The 4,885-nt window shown below is 54.7% G+C and overlaps 1 long non-coding RNA gene across 2 annotated transcripts; it reads left to right on the forward strand.

Annotated features, from left to right (window-relative positions):
* Positions 1-447: 447 nt before the first annotated feature.
* LOC108396433 (uncharacterized) lies at positions 448-3,586 on the forward strand. Of its 2 annotated transcripts, none has more exons than XR_005053793.2 (3): positions 448-656; positions 1,751-1,937; positions 2,865-3,586. It is a non-coding gene; the product is annotated as an uncharacterized lncRNA (long non-coding RNA). The 2 variants fall into 2 exon arrangements; XR_001852939.3 differs by having other exon boundaries at positions 450-656; positions 1,815-1,937.
* Positions 3,587-4,885: the final 1,299 nt, after the last annotated feature.

Raw genomic sequence — 4,885 nt, forward strand, 5'->3', positions numbered from 1 at the left:
CTCAAGTCTAACCTTGATCCCTTGGAGAGGGGTAGAAGGGGACAGAGATGAATCGCAGTTTCTTATAAACCTGGTGGCTTCTTGTTCCCCGACGACAATACAGCGGACGAACTCTGTGGTTCTGGCTCTGAGTCAGGCCCCATCGCCCGGGCGTCCCCAGCGCCACCTTCCTCCACCCGCCCCGAACTGGAAAATCAGGCTCATGCCTCTGCCCGGGCCAGTGCTTCCCCTGCTTCCCCTCACGATCTCGCTTTCCCCTAAAGGGAGGTATTTCTTCGAAGCTGGGAAAAGTCAAGGGGGCAGAGACCTTGCCGGCTGCAATGGTGGGCATGGGGCACGGGCCGGGGGTGGGGCCCTGCCTTCCGGCCCCGCCCCTCCCCCCTCTCAGCCCAGCTCCCCAGTCTTGCTCTTCTAGCCCATCTGATGTGTGCTCAAGAGTGTGAGCGTGGTCTGTGTGTGTGTGTGTGTGTGTGTGTGTGCGTGCGCGCGTGCGCGCGTGCTTCACGCACGTGCTCCCAGCCCTCAGAGGTGAGGGTGGGATGGGGGAGGGGAGGTGCCATGCCTCTGGTGTGCCTATGAGTGAGACAAACTTTTTCCACACCTATTCTTCATATGCTACTCATCCGCGTGCACTCTCCATCTCTCCCAGAATCACGGTCAGTACAGCCCTCCTCACCTTGCAGCCTGGGCCGCTAAAGGGATTCCCTCCCCCTCCTGAAGTGAGAAGAACCCTCTCTGGTCTCCCCACGGGTTGGGGGCTCAGTGAGGAGGCAGGCACTTCCTTCCTTCCACCCCGGGACCCCCTAGCCCTCAAGCTGGTGGGGACAGGTCGCAGACAGGTTGTGCAGACCCTCAACCTTGCCTCCTCAAAGGCTCAGAGCCTGGACCAGGGCAGGCCAAGTGTGGGGAGGGTCTGGCTCTTGGGGACCATGAATCCCGGGTAGGGGCCGGTTAGAAAAGCCTGACTCAGCAATCCAGAACTCACGTGTGCCCACCCCCAGCGAGGGGGTCGGGTGGGGGATGAGGGAGCTGAAACAGAAAGAGAGACAGAGAGAGATGGGGAATGAAAGCAGGAAAGAGAGAGAAACTGAGACAATGGACAGTCAGAAAGAGAGCATGGGGCAGAACCGGGGGCGAGGCCGGGGACGGGGGCGTCAGGAACCACAAGGATGGGGTGCGGGCACGAGGGGTCAAGGACATGGTTACCTTTTCCCTTTCGTCACTAGCGTTACAAATACACAAAAGGTCAGCGCTGAAAGAATTCAAGTCTTTCATCTCAAGAAAGGGAAATTGAGGCTGAAAGATAGAGTCTCCAAAAGGGAAAACTGAGCCAGGGTAGGACCCACCCTCCTGCCTCCCAGACTGGGCTCAAAATGAAGACATTTAAGCCCTGAGGTAAAGGGGACCAGGCAGCTGATGCTCAGGCACAGCCTGGGGGTTCCAGCACACGTATGGCAGGGGCTGGGGCTGGGGGCGGCATCAGGGAAGTGGACAGGAGACTTGTCTTGACATGTACTTGCTTGGCAAGTGCACTTCTTCCTTTGAGATGTTACAGATCAATAAAAATAGCAAACTTTCTAAAGGATGCTTTTACCCCACTTTACATAACATCGAGATGAAGGGATGTGACCTCTTCCCTTGGCAATGCTCAGGAAGGAGGAGGTTGCAAAAGGAGCCGGGAGTGTTTTAATATCCAGCAGAAAAAAAGAAAGCAGCTCCCTTACGCACCCCACTTCCACCTTGAACTCAGGATCTCCTGGGTTCTCTCTCCCTGGCTCTGGGAAGGATGGAGCTGTAGGTCCTCTCATCCTCAGGAACCATCAAACTCCAGCTGACATGGACCTCAGGCTGGGGCTGAGCATTCACACTGGAAGCCTTGCTTCTTGCATCTGCACCATCTGAAAGATCAGCAGCAGAACTTGGCCCAGAGAGAGAAGGTGACTATCTCCAGCTCACACAGCCATGTGGGGTGGGAATGGAGGATTCCAGGGGAGGACTCTGGTCCCAGCCCAGTACCCAAGCCCTTCCCTTGGCACCTACTGTGCCCAGTCCTGCCTTCAGCAGTAGGCTGGCTCCCAGCTCCCTTGAGAATTGGAGCTGGAAAAGGCAGATTGAAAGTAGACTCTGGGGGACATAAGTGTCCTCATTTTCAGCCCCTTCCTATTCCAGGCGGTGGGTGAGGCAGCCCAGGAGTAATGTTACCCACAACCCTTGTGACCTCCAGAACCCTGGGCTCACAGATGCGCTGGGACATAGTGCCTGCAGCCCCGCCGTCTGGGAGCTCAGATTCCAGCAAAAGCGTCCCCAAAAAACTCACTTTTCCATCTCTGCCTCTGACTCCTCTGAAAATTTGGGGGACTATAGGAGGGGCTTCCAACCCCCTTAGTCATCCTAGGAGGCCAAGCTGAATAGCACTGACTGATATTCACCCAACCACAAGCCAATTTTGTGGTTTCAGTTGTTTCAGAAGGATCAGCAATGCAGTGGGAGGAGGCCTGGGCAGAGGAGTGGGCCACAGCTTGAGCCCAGCCGCTGTCCCGGGGCTCTGACGGGGTGGGGCAGCGGAGGACACTCAACTCTGCCCTGGCAAGTCTCAGCCCAAGCACAGGAAGGCCCAGAACTGCCTTCACCTCACAGATCCACACAGAACAGTTTGTAGCAACTAGGGACACCTCTGCCCAGCCCCTCCATGTCCCCCTGAGAGCTTTACTGGTTAGGCTGATTGCTTCCTAGATCCCTTTTTCTTTTTGTCTCTTTTGTTTCATTTTGTTTCTTTTCTTCCTTTCTTTCATTTCCTTCCTTCCTTTCTTCATCCCTTCCTCCTCTCTCTCCCTTCTGACCCTTTTCTAATATGTGTGCCGCAGGAATAACTCAGGATCCACAGCAAAGAGAACAGAGGCTGCTGGACGGATTCCCAAGGGGATGTGGCCTGTCAGGCCCTAAACCCAAACCTACAGATGCCCAGGCCCAGCCTCCAGCTCCTTCAGCTGTGATAACCATTGTCCCCCAGTCCCCAAAACACGTCTGTTCACCTTCTTCCTGCACTGAATAAAGATCAGGATTAGCAACAATGGATACTTCTAAAAAGTAGGTTTTAGAAGAATCTCAGAAATATAGAGTGCCAAAATGTCAGAGCTGAGAAGGAAATTAAAACCACCTGGTCCAGTCCCTTCATTTTTTTTTTTTTTTTTTTTTTTTCAAATTGAGAAGCGGAAGCTCTGAGAAGTGATGTAATGTTCCCAGGGCATGGTTAGAACCAGAGGTCCTCACTCTCAGAACAGGCTCTAACTGCCTCCCCACACTGCCCTGCAAGGTGCAAACTCTCTCCCCTTCACAGTTTTCAGTGTTGATCAGACTCCTTGTCCTGATGACCAGGGAGAAGAGTAAGGTAACCAGGCACAAGGAGGCAGATACAGGGCATCAGCAGCGGGAACAGACAGGTTTAGCGTTTTTCTGGGAATACACAGCATCTCCTTGTTCTCTGCCTCCTGGAAGCCCGCCTGAGTTAGCTACAGGCTTGTCACCCCCCAACCCTTGGTAGCCCTGGCCAGAGAAGGGAGGGAGCATGGGTGAGAGAGACTTAGGACCAAGCACAGCTCGAAGCTCTGAGTGACAGGGAATGAGAAGTGAGAGGGGCAGGAGGTGGGGTCTGGACTGGAGTCAGGGGTGAGAGAACATAGGGAAGGGGAGGCAGCCCCATGGGGAAAGAAGCTGCCCTAATGAGTCACTGATGCCCAGGTGCAGGCCTCCTGGGGGCTGCCCATTTGTGGTTAAGGTTTATCATGTGATTTCTACAAAGAATAATGGAGAGGTGGGCTGGAGCTGGCTCCCACCAGCTTGAAAGAGCAAATTCTGTGCATCTCTTCCAAGCGTCAGTGCTGTCATAATGACAGCTTAAATTGGAGAGCCAGTTGTTAGACATTTACCAGCACACCCCTGGAAAATGCGGTCAGCTTCAAAGCCAGGAGCACAGGCCTGTGTCTGCACGTGGGACTTGATGCCTGTGTTGGTATGCTCTATTCCTAGGTCCACATGGGGTCACATGTGAATGCTGGCAGTGCATGCCTGTCTTTGTGCCACCTGGGACATACCAGGTGTGGTATGTGTTCCTGGTTGTGTGAGACTCTGTGTGTATGCCATATGTGTTGAGAGATGTGCATCTCTGCAAGTGGGTGTCACTGGGAGCCTGATAAGTGAGAAAGGGTGTGTGTGTGTGCGCACGCACGCGCGTGTTGGTGCATGTATGCATAAAGGGGACAGTCCTTGTGCTGTGTGCCTATGGGCTAAGTGTGACAGGATGACTCTGGAGGAAGAGATGCACACATGCCCACTGTGAGGGACTAGGACAGCGCCTGAAACAAGTCTCTGAGCTCTGAGGACCCTCTATGCCAAGTCCTGCTCAGTCCCACCTCTCCATCCTCAGGCTTAATCACCTGCTAGTCCAGGAGGGAGTGGGTCGCTAAGGCAGACAAGGGGCTGTCTCTGATCTCCCAGGTCAGTTCTTTCTGTGTGCTGGACACACCAGAAAGGCTGGCACCAGGGGGCACTGTCCTCTTCCCTGCCCCACACCCAGTCTCTTGGTGAACTATCTCCTTCACACCATCTCCTGATCCTCCCCCTCACCTCCCATCCAGTTTGCTTTTGCTATCTGCGCGGTGGGAGAGTTCAGCTCCTGCTGAACACCCACATGACCAACGGCCCCAGGAAGGGGGAGGAACATGATCGTCAATCAGCCCCATCCACCTACTTCACCTTTGGGCCAAAAGCCTGACTGGGCGTCCCTTTACAGCAGGGGCGCCTGCTGGAACGACATGGGCTCTCTGCATTCCCCTGCCCTTCTGTGAACCCCCTCCCCAGGTCCTCTGCTCCAGGGATTTTTGGCTTC

This window comes from Manis javanica, chromosome 4 (genome assembly GCF_040802235.1).
Source record: "Manis javanica isolate MJ-LG chromosome 4, MJ_LKY, whole genome shotgun sequence".
Classification (NCBI taxonomy): Eukaryota; Metazoa; Chordata; class Mammalia; order Pholidota; family Manidae; genus Manis; species Manis javanica.